General features: G+C 50.4%; 1 long non-coding RNA gene across 1 annotated transcript; it reads right to left on the reverse strand.

The window, feature by feature from the left end:
* Window positions 1-14,082: 14,082 nt before the first annotated feature.
* LOC123066446 (uncharacterized) lies at window positions 14,083-14,850 on the reverse strand. Its single transcript, XR_006431343.1, has 2 exons — window positions 14,704-14,850; window positions 14,083-14,429 (listed from the first exon to the last, which is right to left on the reverse strand). It is a non-coding gene; the product is annotated as an uncharacterized lncRNA (long non-coding RNA).
* Window positions 14,851-19,937: the final 5,087 nt, after the last annotated feature.

Consider the following 19,937-nt stretch of genomic DNA (forward strand, 5'->3'; position numbering starts at 1 on the left):
TCACTGCCTCCACCTCTGGCCACTTTGTGAACTTGTCGATTGCAACGTACAAGTACTCAAAGCCCCCGACAGCGCGGGGAAAGGGCCCAGTATGTCGAGCCCCCAGACCGAGAAGGGCCAGGAGAGAGGAATGGTTTGAAGGGCTTGGGCTGGCTGATGGAGCTTCTTTGAATGGAACTGACACGCTTCACACCTGGTGACTAGTGTCGTCGCATCCTGGAGGGCGGTGGGCCAGAAGAAGCCTTGCCGGAATGCCTTGCCGGCAAGGGCCCTTGACCCAATGTGGGATCCACATATGCCTCCGTGTATCTCCGCCAACAGCTCCAGTCCTTCCTCTCGAGGGATACACTTCAATTTCACACCGTTCGGCCTCTTTCTGTACAGGACGTCATCGACGAACTGGTACATGGTAGAGCGACGGGCTACTTTCTCCGCTTCTTCCTGCTCCTCAGGAAGTTCCCCTGTTTGGAGGAATCGGACGGTATGCTGTGCCCATGCTGGAGCCTGGGGCTCGACGGCGAGGGCTAAAGGCATTTCCTCCGCTATAGGAGCGGCTGTCTCGACGGCAAGAGCTTGACGCTCCGCCGGAGCCAGTCGTCCCGTGGCGGGCTCAGTATCCTCGGCAACATCCTTGCCGGCGGCTCCGGGGAGCTCGGCGGGAAAGTACTTGCCGGGCCCTGATTTCCTCCTCTTATTCTGCTCTGTTGATGGATCAACGGATGGCTGAGTTAGCTGAAGCACAAAGGTACCTGGTTCCACAGGTAGCTTGAGGGCAGCGCGTTTGGACAGGTAATCGGCGATATCGTTCTCCGCTCGGGGAACGTGTTCAGCCTGTATACCGTCGAAACGCTCTTCCAGCTTTCTCACTTCATCGACGTAGGCCTTCATCAACGGGCTCTGGTAATCCTTGTTGACTTGCTTGACGACAAGCTGCGAGTCCCCCCTGACGATGAGTTTCTTGATTCCGAGGTCCGCCGCGATCCTAAGACCGGCAAGCAGCCCTTCGTACTCTGCCGTATTGTTGGTTGACACCTCCCTGGGGAAGTGCATCTGGATCACGTACTTGAGGTGCTCTCCGGTGGGCACGACAAGTAGTACGCCAGCCCCGGCGCCTTGTAAGGAGAAAGCTCCATCAAAGTACATGATCCAATCACAACTTGCTTCCTTGCCGGGGAGAGCAGTCTCTTGGGCTTCTTCGTCAGGCGTTGCGGTCCATTCTGCAATGAACTCCGCTAGGACTCGACTCTGAATTGTCGAGGTACTTTCAAACTTGAGGCCAAAGCTGGACAGCTCCAGTGCCCATTCCACAATTCTTCCCGTTGCATCCGGATTGTGCAATATCCGCTGCAGAGGGAAGCGAGTGACGACAGTGATCTCGTGTGCCTGGAAGTAGTGACGCAGCTTCCTCGAGGCCATAAGAAGGCCGAAGAGCAGTTTCTGCACGCCGGAGTACCTCGATCTAGCCCCCTGCAGGAGGGAACTAACAAAGTAGACCGGGTGCTGCATCATTTTCTTCTTTGGCGGCACGTCAACTGGCTGTGTCGTCTCTGCATTGGTGGTGTCGGGCTCTGCCGCTGCCATATCCTCGTCGTCAACCTCTCTCTGTGCCACCAGCGCGGCGCTGACCACCTGGTCCGTTGCCGCCAGGTATAGCAGCAACGACTCCTGTGGCCTAGGCGCAACTAGTATTGGCGCGGAGGAGAGGTACTTCTTCAAACCTTGCAATGCTGCTTCGGCTTCTGGCGTCCACTCCATCGGGCCCGCCTTTTTCAGGATCTTGAAAAAGGGAAGGGCGCGCTCGGCAGACTTGGAAATGAACCTGCCCATGGCGGCGACGCAACCAGCAAGCCGACGCACATCCTTGATTCGCTTGGGTGCTTCAATCTGCTCTATAGCTTTGATTTTGTCCGGATTGGCCTCTATCCCACGTTGTGACACCAAGAACCCGAGAAGCTTGCCGGACGGGACGCCAAAGACGCACTTCTCAGGGTTCAGCTTGAGATTGATCTTGCGCAGGTTTGCAAATGTTTCTTGCAAATCTGGTATGAGGGTTGCCCTGTCCTTGGTTTTGACCACTATGTCATCCATATAAGCTTCCATATTTCTATGGAGCTGGGGTTCAAAACCAATCTGGACCGCCCTTGCAAACGTCGAACCAGCACTCTTCAACCCGAAAGGCATCCGCATGAAACAATACGTACCACATGGGGTGATGAATGTTGTTTTCTCTTCGTCTTCTCTTGTCATGAAGATCTGGTGGTAGCCGGAGTAGGCGTCGAGGAATGACAGCAGATCACACCCAGCCGTGGAGTCAACAATCTGGTCGATGCGCGGCAACGGGAAGGGGTCTTTAGGGCAAGCCTTATTGATATCTGTGTAATCAATACACAGTCTCCACTTCCCATTTGCCTTGCGCACCACGACCGGATTGGCCAACCACGTCGGATGGAGCACTGCTCTTACCAAACCCGCTGCTTCCAGTTTCCGGATCTCTTCAGTAATGAACTCTTGTCATTCCAAAGCTTGCTTTCTGACCTTCTGCTTGACGGGCCGCGCATGAGGGCAGACAGCAAGGTGGTGCTCGATCACCTCCCTGGGAACACCGGGGATGTCGGAAGCTTGCCATGCAAACACATCGACATTCGCCCGCAGGAAGGTGACGAGCGCGTCTTCCTATTTGTCGTCAAGGGTGGAGCTTATGGTAAAAGCTCCTCCCGTGCCGTCCTCATTGACAGAGACCTTCTTGGTTCCCGGCGGTACGGCCCTGGGCTTCTTGTTTCCGCCGGTGGAGCTCTCTGGCACGTCCTCGACGGCAGCGCTACACTCCGAAGAGGTGCGCTTGCCGGAGTGGGTGTCCGAGGTCTCACCGGTCTTCTTCTTCTTCTTCCCTCCCGGGGTCCCAGCGGCAGGAGCAAGTGCCCTAGCGGCGGCAGCTGCTGCAACTGCTTGCTGGTATAGTTGGTCAGCGCAAACCAGCGCATCTTTCTTGTCGGAGGGGATGGTGATGATCGTCATAGGTCCTGGCATCTTCAGGGTGTTGTAGGCGTAGTGTGACGCCGCCATGAACTTGGCCAGCGCTGGGCGGCCAAGGATCCCGTTGTAGGGCAAGGGGATCTTGGCAACATCGAACACGATCCTCTCCGTCCTGAAGCTCACATCACTTCCAAAAGTCACGGGCAGCGTGACCTTTCCCTTGGGTTGGCTTCTTCCCGGGTTGACCCCCTGAAACGTGCCCGTCTCTTCGAGGTCTCCATCAGGAATCTGCAGTTTCTCGATCACGGCAGGCGAGATCAAGTTCAGACCGGCCCCGCCATCGACTAGCATCTTCGTCACCTTGAGGTTACGTATTGTTGGTGAAACCAACAATGGCAAGCACCCGACCGCAGTAGTGCGATCAGGGTGGTCCTCAGTGTCGAAAATGATAGGTGTGCTGGACCACTTCAGCGGCCTTTGGGCATCAAACGACGGCTCTGCCGCTGTAATCTCTCGCGCCCACTGTTTAAGCCGGCGGTGAGAAGTGTGCAGCGAGGCGCCGCCGTCGATGCACATGGCCTCTGTAGCTTTCTGAAACTCTTGGTCGCCGGATTCGTCGTCCTCTTCGTGATCGTCGTCTTCTGGCTTTCTGTCACGGCCCCGGGCGGGCCTCTCCTGTTGCTTATCCTTGCCGCGACGGCCCGCCTGGCCGTCACGCTTCTTGCCGGACCCCTCAGCACCGTCTGGGCCCTTCTCCTTGTCCCGCCTCTCATACTCAGCCCTCTGCTTCTCAGCGAGGAGCTCAACCTGTCGGCAGTCCTGGAGAGCATGGCCCTTGGTGCGATGGATCTTGCAGTATCGCTTGTCGGAGTTTCCCGGCTTCTCGGCAGCCGCCAAGGCCTGGCAGGCGACACACCCGGCAACCTCCTTGCCGGGGTCATCTGCCTTGGTTTTCTTGGTGGAGCCGGCGTCTTCGGATCCCTCGACGGCAAGCACGGCTTTTCCTTTGCGCTTCCTGTTGCGGCGCCGGCCTTTCTTCGCCGGGGCGGCAGTATCCTCATCTGAGGAGTCGGTTTCCACGCCGGCATCTTCGCCGGGGTACTTCCTTCCCTCTTCGGCTCGGGCACATTTGTCAGCAAGAACATAGAGTTCTGCTACATCTCTCACCTTGTTCATTGCCAGCTCTTCGCGCATCTTGCGGTTACGCACGTTCTGGTGGAACGCGCTGATGATGGCGGCAGGGTGAACATCAGGGATATTGTACTGTACCCGGCTGAACCTCTGAATATACTTGCGGAGACTCTCGCCTCCCTTCTGGGGAATGACGTGCAGGTCGCTTGCTTGGCCATGGGCTTGGTGGCCTCCAGTAAAGGCGCCCACGAACTCATGGCACAAATCCGACCAGGAGGAAATAGAGTCTACCGGCAAGTGCATCAACCATGACATGGCATTGGGTTTAAGAGCCAACGGAAAGTAATTCGCAAGCACCTTATCGTCGCGGGCTCCGGCAGCTTGCATCGCGATGGTGTAGACGCTGAGGAACTCGGACGGATGGGTCTTGCCACTGTACTTTTCGCCCACGTCGGGTTTGAAGGTGCGGTGAGTGGGCCACTGGAACTGCCGCAGCTCACGGGTAAAAGCCGGACAGCCTACCTCGTAAGGTAGGCCTCCAGGGCTCCCCGGTGCTGGGTGGCTCACAGCAGGCCCTGCTCGCCTGTCTGATTGGTGGCGCGCTCCGCGCCGGCGCTCGATAGTGGTTCGAGCGTCTTCATGTTCTCGTTCCCGAAGAACTTGGCGCTGGTCACAGTGGGCCCGCGGGTCGGACGATGCTACGGAGATCTCGTCGCCCGTGACGTCGCGACGGGCTGGCGTCCGCGGTACCGGGCGAGGAGGAGGCGAGTGCACCGTGGTCGCGGCGCCGCCGGCTCTCCTGCCACTGGTGCGTGGGACTCCGTCGGAGCGTCGACCCGGGGGCTCCACCGGACTCGGTTCGTCTTTGTTGGCCATCGCAACAAGGCTTCGGATAGTGGCTCTCCATTCGTCGAGTTTCCCCGTAGTGGGAGGGAAATCGAGGAGCAACTGCGCGCGCGCCAGGGCTTCTGCTGGCGTTGGTGGCAGCGAAACCTGCACGGATCGCGACGCGCTTCGACTTCTGACCATGTCAGAAGGAGTTCTATCACGACCCCGCGGTCGCATGCCATCTTCACCAGCGCCTCAGCGGGCGGTCAGGTCTTCTAAATCCCGGGAGCAGCGCTCGGGGCTCTTTCCGCGGCGATGCCCGGGGACCTCGGCGTGATTATGCCGTTCGTCGCGCGCCGCTTGAGAGGAGCGCGCCGTTGGTGTCAGCATGGGAGTCTTGGAAGCCCTCGCGTCGCCTTCGGGCGGGGTGTCAGCGATCCTAGAAGGCCCTGCGCCACCCGCGGAGGGCCTGGCTCCGTCTTTGGATTTGGCGGCGTGCGGCCCGTTACCAGGCGCACGAACATTGCCACCTCCCAAACTTCGGCTGCTGGGGCGGTGTTGGTGTTCGTGAGTGGTGCCTCGGGTCCTTTCTACGACCGGTCCGCTGCTCGCCCGCGTTGGGACGGAATGTCCGGCTCCCGACAGGCCAACCGCCACCATCATCTTCTTCTTGGGCGCCATGACGATGAAGAAGCGTCGAACTAAATGCTAGAGCCGATTCTCACAACCGCCGGCCCCTACCTGGCGCGCCAAAGATGTCGGTGCGAGGACGACACCTATGGGATCACGAGAATCCCTACTACGGTTGTGGGGCGCGGGATTGTGAGAAGGGCGGATCGAACAGATAGCACACGGGTTCTTTATCCAGGTTCAGGCCGCGAGGATGCGTAAAACCCTACTCCTGCCTTGATGGTTTGTTTATCTGTGTTCTTCAGCTAGCAATGGGGTGTGAGGAGCTCCAAAAAGCCGAATCCCCCTCCTGGTCGCCTTGGGCCTCCTTTTATAGGGAAAGGGGTTGCCACAGTGGCACACAGGAGGTGGAAAGGGCACAGTGATACGAGTTTATCCCTCGCATTACATGACAAGGCGCATTTAATGCGTCGTGCTTAGGTGTCCCTGCTTTATCGGGGACGGGGGAGAGCCCAGTCTTGTCCGTCGCCGATCCCTTTCGCGTCGACACGCGCCCTGGCCAGCGGTGCCCATGGTGCCATGTAGGCAGGCAGGCAGCTGAGGTGGCGCAGCGGTGGGTCTCCATGAAGATCCGCTTGCCGCCACGCAGGTGCCTGCCCAACTGGTTGGGTCGGCGGCTACATGCGAACGGTGGTAGAGGTTGGATTTGGCGTGGGCCTGATGGTGGCCCTACGGGTGTCCTTGGCAAGGGCCTCGCCGTAGCCCCGGCAAGGGTCTTGCCGTGGTGCCTGCTGTCATCCCCGGCAAGGCTCTTGCCGGGGGCCTTGTGGTCCTCCTTGGCTGGGATCCCGCCAAGGGTCGTCATCTTCTATAGTGTGTATCTGATCTTGAATGTCTTCACAAAGATCTGCATGCCACCACGGGGATGTCTCCCGAATCCTTGCCCCACGGGGGCAGTGGACTCAAGGGTGATTCGCTCCGTAGGTGTGAGGCGAGCTGCCACGGCAAGGGTCTTGCCGGGTTTGCTAAAACTGCCCCCCGGCAAGGATCTTGCCGGGGGGTCCGCTTCGTCCCCTTTGCTCTTTGTGGTCTTGGTCTTGGCGTTGTTCTGCTCCTTTCGGGCTTCGGCCTTATCTTGGCTCACCTCCCTTGCCTTGCTCGGTGCGGTGGCATCCGTGGCTCGGACTGCCCGTGCACAGTTATAGGGGTACAAAAAGTGTACCCCTCTTTTTGTACACCGACATGCATCATCATACAACTTCTACTCGTTATTAATAATAAGTCATACGATCATCATCCTCATAGTCATCGAACCCAACCCTACATAAATGTTCTTAGCACATGATCATCAGTATCAGGTAGGACATGACCTAAACACCCTTAAGGTAAAATAGCATAAAACAATATAGACCCTGACTCTCCATTATGAAGAATGGCGATCATCCTGTCTCCAATTCTTGCCCTTCGCTGATTGTTGCTTCCAAGAAGCTCCTTACGACTGTCCATACATTTTTTCCAGTCTTTGATTGTCATGTCTCCACTTCTTTTAGAAACCCGGTATGGACAGTTCAGATTCGTAGGAAGACCTAGTTGTATGTTCGAAACATGAAGGCTACCGTGTGTATACATCAGATGAGGCACACAAGCATTCGGGATTATCTGTTGAAAAACATAGTAATAACTTCGTAGTTAGCAATGATGTACTAGTTTTAGAAGTGTGCAAAAAGATGCACGGATGTCGTAATAGTAAAAAATCTTATCAGGGTATCTCCATGGTAGTTACCGTAGTTCAACACGTGCACTAGTGGCACGTATTGACCATAATGTTGAGGAGTTTGATTGTAGATATTGTAATTCTCAAGATCAGTACAAAATGCGACCAGATGATTTTTCTCCTGATAAGTTAATTCGGAGCCTTCGGTGTAGTAGGTTCTGTCTACCATCTTCCGCACATTCTTTGAAGAATGAAAATAAGCTGTCAATAAAAATAACTTGTCAGCTATTTTGAAATAAACAATATAAATTACTTAATAACTATGTTAAGCTCACATGGGGGAAGAATTGGAGGTGTATCCACAAGGATGAAAATCAAAGGTCTCTCTTGTGCGATTGTAGGATCACCAAGATCCATGGTGATAAGCATACCCTCATCAAAACCATACATCTTGCAAAGTGCTTCCCAGTTTTTGCAACCAAAATGGGTTACACTCTGAGCATTGTACAGCTTTACTTTAAAATCCACACCATGATGGGTATTTAGGATAATTTTTTTGGTTTCCATACTTTCATGGTCTTCAAAACCCATCCTCTCTAAGACATAGCATCTTGCAAAGCATGGTATAAGCTAGTCGAATTGGATAAGATGAAAAATACACGTTAAAATAGTTGAAGTCGTGCTTAATTATGAAAAAAACTATTGTCGTCGTTGCGTACTGTATGAACATCGAAGGTCTCCTCGAGCTTAATGCTGAAGCGCCGATCTTCGTCCAGCTCAATGAACATGTCGCACATACCTCGGTCGTCGTGGCACCAGTTGCACTCCCCCGGGCAGTTTTCATCATCCGAGTACGACATTTCCGGCCTAAGTTCATAATTCAAATATTAAATATATGTACTAAAAAACCTAAATTAGATCATTATTATTAATCACAGGTTGACTATCGGTGATGGTATGTAGCTCCTCCTTTCATTCCCGAGTGCATTATTACAACAAATTGTCTAGCACACGGGAATGAAGGAGAAGCTACCCCCACGACGGCGTGGATGATGGGGGGGGGCTCCTAGATTTCTGCATGGAGTGCTCTTCAATTTTAGCATTCAAAGTAGGAGTACTTTTCCAATATGAGCATTTAATAAGCAAAACCAAATCGTAAAATAAAGTAGTATTCAAATTAGCATGCATTCAATTATAACCAGAAGTACATCATCTCTTGTGTCCGTACATCGTTGAATACTCCTCGAATACTATCATACATATAGCATCGCTAATTAATACAGCTAGAACCGTAGCGCCCGACGGGTATCGTCGCGGGCGGTGGACACCCAAAGATAAGGAACGATCACAGGATCATAGCTCCAGTGAGATCCCTGAAGAACCTGCCAGGTATTGCCGAACTTGCCCTCCAACGCAACCATGTAGCGACGGGCGTGCTCGTCCTCCTCGCTGACACAGTGACGTACCACCTCCGCGGTGTCCGGAAGCCTCGGCACTGTCACTGGCCCATGCGACCGCCACCAAACAAGGATCGGGTCAACAATGGGCTGCCTCCTCACCAACCTACGTCCCCCAGAAGGTAGCACCTCCCAATACCAGCCCGGCGGAGCCCAGTCCCGAACATGGCCCTGATCAAGCATGCCTCCACCGCCGAGTCGACGACGGCGAGGATGCGGGATAGGCATCGCCGACGTCGATGCGGGAACTACGTACTTCTATATATAGTTAAATAAAGTAGTTTTATTAATTAAATCAACTATCTAGTTCAACTACTAAGCACTTACTATAAATAAATAAAGTAGCACTTACTATAAATAAATAAAGTAGCACTTACTATAAATAAATAAAGTAGCACTTACTACAAACTACTTCTATATATAGTTAAATAAAGTAGTTTTATTAATTAAATCAACTATCTAGTTCAACTACTAAGCACTTACTATAAATAAATAAAGTAGTACTTACTAAAAACAAAGTAGCACTTACTATATAGTACTTACTAAAAATAAACTAGTATTTTTCTAACTAACTACTCCCTCCGTCCCGAAATACTTGTCGGAGAAATGGCTACAATTAGGTGTATCTATAACTAAAATATGTCAAGATTCATTCACTTGTCTGACAAGTATTTCCGGACAGAGGGAGTAATATTTTTCTAACTAATTATATTACCAAAAAAATCTAAATAAAATAGTAATTATATTTTTCTAACTAGCTAGTTCAATTATAGTACTTACTAACACAATCTAAATATCACCAAAAAAATCTATTAACAATAATATCACCAAACATACTATGGACACATTAATAGAAAAAAAAATCTATTAACAGAAAAAAATCTAACACAATATGAACAAATTAATTACACCAAAAAAATCTATTAACAGAAAAAAAAATCTAACACAATATGAACAAATTAATTACACAATCTAAATTAACATACTATGAACTACATATCTAAATTACTACACATCTAATCTAACAAAAAAATCTTTAAACTACAAAAAAATCTAACAAAAATCATAAAAAGTTGCTCACGGCGAGGTCGACGGCGACGGCGACGGCGACGGCAAGGTGCGGCGCGGGGCGGCGACGGCGACGTCGGGGCGGCAGGGCGGGGCGGGGGCAGCGACGGCGTCGGGGCGGGGCGGGGCGGCGACGGTGTCGGGGCGGGGCGGCGACGACGAGGTGGTGGCAGGCGATGGCGCGCGGCGTCGGGAGATCGAGGAGGAGGAGAGATCGAAGTAGGGATGCGGTTCTAAAATTTTCCTTATATAGCAAAGTCTTTGGTCCCGGTTGGTGGCTCCAACCGGGTTCAATGCACCAAAGGGCGGGAAGCAGAGGGCTTTGGTCCCGGTTGGTGCCACCAACCGGGACTAAAGGGTGGGCATTGGTCTCGGTTGGTGCCATGAACCGGGACCAATGCCCCCCTTTAGTCCCGGTTGGTGCCGCCAACCGGGACCAATGGTCGTGTGCTCGCACGGTGCGGCACGAAAGTTTAGTCCCTCCTCGCTAGCTGAGTGGGGCGCGCAGTGGTTTATAAGCCCCACTGCCGCACCCCTCTCGAGCTCCTCTCCACTGCAGGCTTACGGGCCTACTTAGTACTGCTTTGCCTGATGGGCCTACTGGGACACCTGCGGGCCTGAATCCTGGCCCATGGTGGGTTTCTAGTCGTATTCAGGCCGTGGGGGCCCAGTAGGAGGCACTTTTTTTCTTTACTTATTGTTGCTATTTTTATTTTTTTCCCAGATTTTTTGTTTTGTTTTCTGCATTATTTGTTTTCTTTTGTTTTTTGCTTTATTTTTTAATTCTTTTTTTTAGTTTTAGAAAAATTATAAACTTTCTGTTAGTGCCATTAGTTCTCAAATTTGAAAACACTTTTTTTATTTTTTTTGTTTTGTTTCGTGCTTTATTTATTTTATTTTGTTTCTACTTACAACAAAATACTTATTGTTGCTATTTTTATTTTTTTCCCAGATTTTTTGTTTTGTTTTCTGCATTATTTTTTATGTTTATTTGCTTTATTTTTTAATTCTTTTTGCTTTTAGTTTTAGAAAAATTATAAACTTTCTGTTAGTGCGATTAGTTTTTAAATTTGAATACACTTTTTTGTTTTATTTTTGCTTTATTTATTTTATTTTGTTTCTACTTACAACAAAATACTTATTGTTGCTGTTTTATTTTTTTCCAGTTTTTTTGTTTTGTTTTCTGCATTATTTATTTTCTTTTGTTTTCTGCATTAAAGCATTTCAAATGAACTCTGAAAAAGTTGAAAGTTGAAAGTTGGCATGGTATCACGAGGGCCGAACCATAAGACATTAAAGCATTATGTGCCGGGACTAAAGAGGGGCATTGGTCCTGTTTGGAGCCACCAACCGGTACCAATGAACCCGTCAAATTACTTATTTATTTTCTGCAGCTGTTTTTTAGTTGATTCTTTCTACAGCTGTTTTTTAGTCCCACCTCGCCAAGCGAGAGGCACTCGCAGCTGTTTATAAGCCCTAAGTGCAGAGATGATGAAGAAGAGGCTCAATGCTTACCTGCACGTTGGTTCGCTTCAAGCCTTGAGGAATAGGGTAGACTGCACGGAGCTATGTGCAGTGCAGTTTACACTATTCCGAAAGGCTTGAAGCGAATTAACTAGCATTGCGCCTCTTTTTTATTTTTAATAACTTATTACCACACATAAATAAATAGAAAAAATAAATATAGCAGAAAAGAAAAAAAACTATATAAAAAACTACTCGGAAATAAATAGAAGAAAAAATAGTTGTGATTAACTTTACTAAAATCTTTTTTATTTTTAATGACTTATTACAACTCAGAAATAAATAGAAAAAAATAAATATAGCAGAAAAAAACTATATAAAAAACTACTCAGAAATAAATAGAAGAAAAAATAGTTGTGATTAACTTTACTAAAAAAATGAGCATAGATGCGCTTATAGAGAAAATTCAACCTAAATTCATAATAAATTTGTACTAACTTCAAAGAAATTCAGTATGAATTTAGGTCAAAATTTTTGTATAAGGGCATCTATTTTCATTTTGAGAGGAGCTCAACAAGGCAGAAAGGGAGGGACTTATAAATCGGTGTGAGCCCCCTTCGGTTGGCGAGGTGGGACTAAACTCTGACCGCAACGAGGACCAACACTTTAGTCCCGGTTGGTGGTATGAACCGGGACTAATGGGCGTCCTTTGGTCCTGATTCATGCCTCCAACCGGGACCAATGATGGTGGGCCAGGAGCAAGGCACATTGGTCCCGGTTCGTCCCACCAACCAGGACCAAAAGGTCCAGACGAACCAGGACCAATGGCCCACGTGGCCCGGCCGGCCCCCGGGGCTCATGAATCGGGTCCAATGCCCCCATTGGTCCCGGTTCTGCATTGAACCGGGACTAATGGGCTGACCCGGCCTGGACCAATGCCCCCTTTTCTACTAGTGTTAATATATTTTAATATAAATTTGGTCAAACTTTACAAAGTTTGATTTGACGCAAATCTAATACATGAAGTAAAAAAGACCGAAGGGAGTACATACGCTGCATGACGTTCCAAGGATACACATGTTGATTAGATTAGATCATACCGTGTCTTTTTAGAATGAAAATCATAATTGATCAGCCAGATTGCACCTTATAAACTTGTCCTTGTAATGGAAGGCAGCAGTAGGCAGGGAGTTCAGAACTTTTTTTGTTTAGCGTGTACTGTGTGCAGGCTAGGGTTTAGCAGAAGAACCTTTTTTGTTTAGCATCGTGCTTAACTTCTTCGATGATGTACTCTGTAGCAGAACAACCCTAGCTAGCGCCGCCGAGTCGTCTCCTGTGAGGCGACTTGGGGGCAACCCTAGCGCCGCCGCCGAGCTACCTTCCCTCTCTCCCTCCCCTCCGCCGCTGCCAGAGGGGCTCCCAGCGCTCCCGCGCGGCCCCGATGAAGGTGGCGGCGGGGGATCTGGCACCTCCTCCCTGGGTGGAGGGCTACGGCTCCCGGGGCGGCGGCCCCGGCAGGTGGCGCGTGACGTGGCCTGGGCGGCGGGCGGCGCCGGCAGGTGCTGGTGGGCGGCCTCCACGGCTGCGCGGTAGCGTGGTGGTCGTGGACGTGGTGCTGCGGTGGCACCTCGCTGGCCGCCGGTCGACCTTGGAGAAGCTTCGGTGCCACCCGATCTGCTTTGTTCCGTGCCAGCGCCGGTCCCCGGCGGCTGCGGTCGCCGTTTCCTGGTGATTGCTGGTCGGATCTGGCGTTTGGGAGAGGATCCGGGGGAAACCCCTGGCCGGTGCGGCGGCCCCCCAAAGTCGACGCCTTTGGCGCCGATCCCTCTTTTGGAGGCTTTGGGGTGGTTCCTCTCCCTTTCGCCTGCCCCCTGAGCTCCGGCGAAAGTCGGCACTCCCCTAATTTGGGCGTCGATGACACCTCGGTGGCGTGCTCCTTCTTGAAGGCGGCGACCGGGATTTGCTCTTGGGGGTGAAGCGGCTGGTGGCTTGGCTCTGAAGCATGACGGCCTGGTCTTCCTGCTTCTTCTTGCTTGGCTTGGCCCGGTGCTTAGTGATGCCTTCTTCGGTCTTCTCCAATAGTGTGCGCCTTCGTTCGACAGCTCACATCCCGTGCTCCTTGCTGCCACTGTCGGCTTGGTGCTCGTCTGGTTGGTCCTCTGTGGTCCGCTGGTCAGCTCCGTCTGCTTCTCCTATGGCAGCTGGACACCTTGAGTTGGGCTTTGTGGTAGCCACTCTGCCGTTCGCCGGTGCGGCACCCATCGAGCCTGGGTGAAAGGGTAGCGTCCCTTTGCGACGGTGGAGACAGCTCAAGTGTTGCCCATGTTTGGCTTGTGGATGCAGTCAGGGCTCGATACTTGCTCGGTGTGGCCCTCCTTCCGTGTTCTTAGTTGGCTAGTTGGTGTAGACGTAGTGCTGGCCGTCGGCATCAGTGTTTCTGTTGTTGCCTTTGTGATGTTCTACCTAGTGCCTTGTATCTTCCTTTCTGCTTTGCTTTGCATTTCATCTGCTTTGCTTTGCATTTCATCTGCTCGTAGTGTCTTTGTAACCCTGGCTGGTTGATGGCTTTGTTAATTCAAAGTCGGGTTAGGTTCGAGCTCTTCTCGGGCTCGGCCGACGCCTTTTCTCTAAAAAAACAACCCTAGCTAGCATGTACACAGTACACGCTAAACAAAAAAGGTTGTTTATAGTAGAGTAAAAAATGTGTCGAACAAAGTAAAAACGTTCATTTTCCTGTGCAGTAAAAGTAGAGCACCTGCCCGGCAAAAATTATGTTGAGAACTGAATCTACAAAAACCAGGTAACAACAGCAGCATATTGTGTCCGATAATTGTATCTTGTCATCACTAAAATAACATCAGTACCAGGTAACTAGGTAAGACCATACAATGATCTCCAACAGATACAGTAGTAACAGGACATCTGTTTTCACTAGTGAGCATACTGTAGTAGCAAGAGACACTCCCAACAGCCAGAATGTTCACCAAAGTAAGCTCTTCAGCTAACATTTAGGCCAATAATTGTAACTCGGTGCATCATTCCTTGTGGTGGATATGTTGGACTGCTATCAAAAGGGTGGTGGTGGTGAGCCGCCTGGGCCTGGGGGTCCAAACAACGGGCCACAGCAATCTTGGAGCAGGCAGCAACAACAAAGGAGGTAGAAGCTGCACAAGAAGTATTCTTCATGAGTTTTCAGAGAATAAAAGCTATCTGTTTCAAACAGAAAAAAAATTTAAAAGGAAGAAAGCTAAACGACTAATGTATGCTCCGCAACTATATATTGCAATTTGATTTAGTTGACCCCTAAACCACTAACCATCAAACTGAATGAATTGCTTTCTGTTTTCTTTTCGAGATGTTAACTTGGTAATAAATTGATAATTTGCTGGCAAAAATGCATAGTTTAAATTTCTGTTCGTAGCTGAGGTTTCAACTTACCAGGATGCGAAAAAGCCACCAAACCAAGGCCCCCAAGAACCAGGGCCAGAGCCACCCCAACCTGGTCCTCCAGGCTCATGAGGATCCATTCCACCAACACAGAAACAACTGGTTAATACAGACTAAAGCTTCACATCAAGAACTCAACCACGACACAATATAATAGTTGGTGCAGAAGTTGGAGGTGAATATTTATAGATGTAGGGTGAGAATAAGTAGCTGTGAGCACCTGCTGTTCCAACGTTCACCTGTGAGTCTTGACTCTCACCCAGTAGTTCCAACGATCACCTGTCGGGTCTATGTTCCAACACCTATTCTGAACCCTCTGCCTACTCTTGTCTTGCATAAAGAGTACAAGTTTGAGTTCTTATTCTTAAATGCAATCAGGGTGTTCAACTGCACCTGCACTATTATGTTCATTGTACAAAAAACAAGATATGACCTGCACCAGTCAAACACTAGTCCGACAAAAATACATGAACATCTGAATCTAGAAACAGCAGCTACAAATTGTGTCAGGAACTTATATATGCAAAGTACATCTTAAGTTCTTAGCATCAACAGTGAGCCGCAAAGCACGTCCTCATGAGACAGTGGAGCTTACATTCTCTTATTATCTCAGATTGCTTGCATTTAAACACCCTCTGACATGAAACAATATTATGCTTCTGTTTCTGTAGGTTGAAAAGATGATACTCCCTCCGATCCTAATTAAATGACTCAGCCTCTATACAATGTCCATTTTACATTGTATAGAGGCTGCGTCAATTAATTTGGATCAGAGGGAGTACTAAAGCTGAGGGAAGAGAGCAGGCTGAAAATGGGTTTTAGCCTTAAACTTACAAGGAAGAAGCAGAACAAACTAAAACTGTCTTCCTCCAGACCATAACCCCTGCATGTTACATCCCCCTCGTGTCTTGCCAATTACCATGAGGGTCATTCACTGCAGTTTCATAAGATATAATGATCTTTCATGTTAAGTCTTGAACATAAAAAATTAGGCGGCAATTCCATATTTATGTTGTGTTAGATTTCCATATTTATCTTGCGTTCCAGATCTATCTCGTCGTTAAAAATCTGCTGCTCTTGGCACCATATGTTTTTGATCTACAGACCATTGGTCGACTTATCTGAAAAATACATTGATTACTACATTGTTCAGATGGTTTTGATTTTTGAACACAGCCAGGTTATTACCAGTACCAGTAGCTTACCTGTATAGAACAGTACATTGTACAGAACCGTCCAAAGTGCTTGCTGCACCTGTAGACTAATCAATTAACCTTGGAATGGTTTCTTCCCCTCAGTGAAGTTTTTACAGCATGTTAGTTTGTATCTAATTTGGTTGGTATCAAGCTATGAATTTGTATCTAATTTCGAATGCTGGCTTGTGAAAGTCACCAACAAGGTACAAAGTAGAGTAAAGCCCTGATAATTGCATTCAGCCACTGAAATAACATCAGTGTCAGGTAACTAGTTAAGCCTGCTGCATACAATTATCTCCAAGAGATATATAACTAGGTGAAGAATGTATAGGTGTACTGTGAGAACTAGTAGATGTGCACTCACCTTCCATTCCATTAATCACCTGCAACTCTTACCCACTGGTCAGTGTTCCAACTACTACACTGCAATGGATGCATCAAGAAAAATGAATTGTGACAGAACTTTTCATTGAGCAGTTGACTATGAGGCAGCCATTTAATTTAACTACTAGTACTCTAAGGTCTTCTAAAAATATCAGATGTAGCTTGCGACTCAACAAAGAATCTGCCTAGGTTCATCGTCAGCTTCAACAAAGGGTAGAAACGAGAAACACCCTAAATATTGACTATTAAGAAGACAACTAGATAAAAAATGGTAATGCCAAATTTTCAATCCAAGAAATAGGGTGCTAAGAACTAAGAACACCGCTAGCAAAGTAACAGCTGGCAAATACTCCAAAAGCAGATCAACATTACTTCACTTCAGCCGAGAGGAAGACAAGCAATTAACATTCAGAGCTTACAATCATAACTTACAAAAAAGAAGAGGCCAGCTGCCTCATAGTTGGACCCCCGACCCCCGCGTCCCTCCTCGAGGCGACACGGGGGGAATCCAGATCCCAGCCACCGGCCGACCTCCTTTCCTCCCCTCCCCCTCGCCGCCGCCAAGGGCTACTGCCGGGCAAAGCTCGGGCACGGCCGGCGGCGGCGGGGCCTCTCCTCGGCGTGGCTCCCCGCCCTCTGACCATGGCGCGGTGCTCTGTCGGCGGCGGTGCTTGGTGGCGTGGTGCTGCGAGGGCGCGGCGGCGGCATGGTGTGTTGGTTGTGGGGGTGATGGAGCTCCGTCCGGTGGTGTTGCCTGCGGCTGCGGCGGCCGGAGGTCTCGGTTCCGTCCTGATCCCCTTCTCCGGATCTGGATCTGGCCGGTCGAGATCCGAGCGTGGCTGCCGGCGGGCGTGGTGACGCCGGGCCTCCACGGCTGCTAGGCACGGTGGTCATGCTGGCAGTTGCGTTGGGGCCCCGGTGTGGTGGTGGCGACGCGGTGGCGACCCGTGCACACGATGCTTGATGGAGGTTCCTTCAGCGGATCCGGGTGAAAACCTAGTTCTCGGCTTGATGCCAAGACCGGCGTTGGCGGCACTCTTTTGTGTCATTACCTTCTTGAAGGCATCGCCGTGGAGAAGCTCCAGACCTCTATCCGCTACCTCCGGGGGAAACCCCAGATCAGTAGATCAGATGACGGCGACGCGTTGGTGTCGTTTCCTCCTTGGGGGCGTCATTCTTGGAGGCGTACACGGGTTCGAGGGACCAGTGGGCGGCTTTTCTGGTGGAGCGGTGCTTCATCCTGCACATTGGTGACGGCGGATCTCGACGGCGTGGTGCAGTGGAGACTCGGCGCCCGATGCGCGGTGCTGGACTCGCGCAGGAGGGGGTTGCTGTCTGACGTCATGGTGGCGTCGATGGCAGAGTGGCCTGACAAGGTAGAAACCTCAATATCTGCTCTGAAGACAGACCAGTGAAAGATGGCGGCGACGACACATGTGAGTGCGTCAGACCAGTTTATGCCCGAGACTAGGTATGTGGCTCGGCTGGGGCTTATGGCTTTTGATGATAGGCTTAGGTGAGTGGACTGGGTATTTGGCCCAGCTAGCGCCCCTTCATCATATGGATAGAAATAGTGGCATATGATGCCAAGATGGCGGATTCAGGCATATTGTTGTAATACTTTGTAAGGTCCTCGAGAATAATCAATAAAATGGCCGCATGCATCTCCCAGATGCAGAGGCCGGGGGTCATCCTCCTTTTCTAAAAAAAAAAAGCTGCCTCATAGTTGATCCAATTCATAGATATTGCAACTCATAAAAAAACGACAGCTAGCCTGTTGAGAAGCACCATCTCACTCAACAGCCATCAGAAGAAAGGGGAAGCGTTCACAACATAACCTTCTAGAGCCGGAAAAAATGCATGCTGAACAAGACTTTGTTTGAGCCGACATTCATAAATATGGAGGCCCATGTGACAACTATAGAAACTGTCAATCAATTTGCCATCAGTGCCGATGTGAAGCACCCACCCACCAAAATTGACCAGCAAGACCACGCCACCATCCCCCGAAACAACATCCACATCCCAAAGGTTAACATCCCAATAGTCATCACAACCTTCAAACTGTCCCCTGATTTCTTCAACAGGCAATCTGATTCGGTACTTTGAGTCCCAAGACTCGCTTTCATAGTTCTGCAGCACCCATATACTAAAAGTGTTCTTGTAATCGTCATTGCAATAGATGCCAAGCGTGTCATCCATCTCAAAGATATATGACTTGGTGGGCACAATTGGAGCATGCATCTGCCGGAACGACTCAGCTACCGTGTCAAGTATTATTACAGGTTTGCCTTCACTCTGCAATTGTTCGCTTTCACTCAGATGATAATATGGATACCAATGCAGGTTATCACGCAGCTCAATAGGTAAGCTGAAGACCTTTGACTCTATGTCCGGCCACCCAATGTACCTCGGTGGCTGTTCGGAGCCTAATGGAAAGACATAGCAGCCAATTTGCTCTTCAGGCGATTCCATGTTGCTCCGCCGTCGCAGTAACAGGCGGTACTCGCTGGTGGGTCGGTGACTCGGTGGAGGTACATCCCGAAGGCAGTGAAGTCCCACGATGGCCCAGGCCTTCAGACAGAAGTCCTGGTCAAGGCTGGCGACGGTATGGAGCTGGGCGTTAGCGGCGGTCCGGTGGTCGAAGGCGAGGATGTCGTGGTGGTGGACGCCGAGGACTAACTGGTCGCCGTCCACAATAGGGAAGGCGGGCTGGCGGGCGTGGTGGGCGAGGAGGAAGCGGCGAGTGGAGGTGACGCGGCGCCAGGCGCGGCGGACGGTGCGGCAGCGGAGGAGGGATTTGGGGTCGAGGCGGACGAGGATCTCTCAGATGACGACATCGTCTAGGAGGCCCGGGAGGAGAGGCGTCGCTTCTCCTGCCACGGCCACCTCCGCCATGGTCGCCGGCTGGGAGCTCGTCCTCGAGTAGTGCGGGTGGCGGCGGAGGGGAGGGGGGTAGAAATGGGCACGACCCAGGTTGTGTGAGGAGGAGAGAACTCTGGGACCGGGCTGGGCTTAGCCCAGAAGCAGATCACTCTGAACTTCTCTGTTTTGACCGTGAGATCACTTGTGAACGAAGGAGTTTCTCAAACAAACAAAAACTTGTGAACCAAGGAGATCACCGAGTACAACATTTCTTTTCTTCTTTGCACCGAAAAAAGGATTTTTCCTAGAGATTGCAAAAAAAAGGTTTTCTCTTTGAAAATATATTACACAACTGTTTGAAAGTACAGAGTAAGGTGTTCAAAACGTTCAAACGACACCAATCAGATAATGTTACACGAGCCAGAGATTGGTCAATAGAGACGTCGCGTGCCATCACCCGATTGCTACGAGTTTTTCCCCCAAAACCTACTCCCCTCTTGCAGCGACGGAGGAAGTTAGGGTTTGACGCGGAACTCGGTGACGCCCGCGGATCAGGCTGCAAGTGGACACGGGCCGTCCACGGCGCCCGCGTAAAAACCCACTTAATTTGTGCTCGTGGACGCCCGCATAATCTGTCTTAGAAAGTGGGCTAAGTGGGCTGACCCACGTTTTCCACATATGACCCACTTAATTCCACGTTCCTGTCTTCCTCGTTCCCCTCTTCTTACGATGCTACTAGGATAGGGCACGCCGCCGCCGCCGCTGCTGCCGCCGCTTCCC

This window comes from Triticum aestivum, chromosome 3B (assembly GCF_018294505.1).
Source record: "Triticum aestivum cultivar Chinese Spring chromosome 3B, IWGSC CS RefSeq v2.1, whole genome shotgun sequence".
Lineage (NCBI taxonomy): Eukaryota > Viridiplantae > Streptophyta > Magnoliopsida > Poales > Poaceae > Triticum > Triticum aestivum.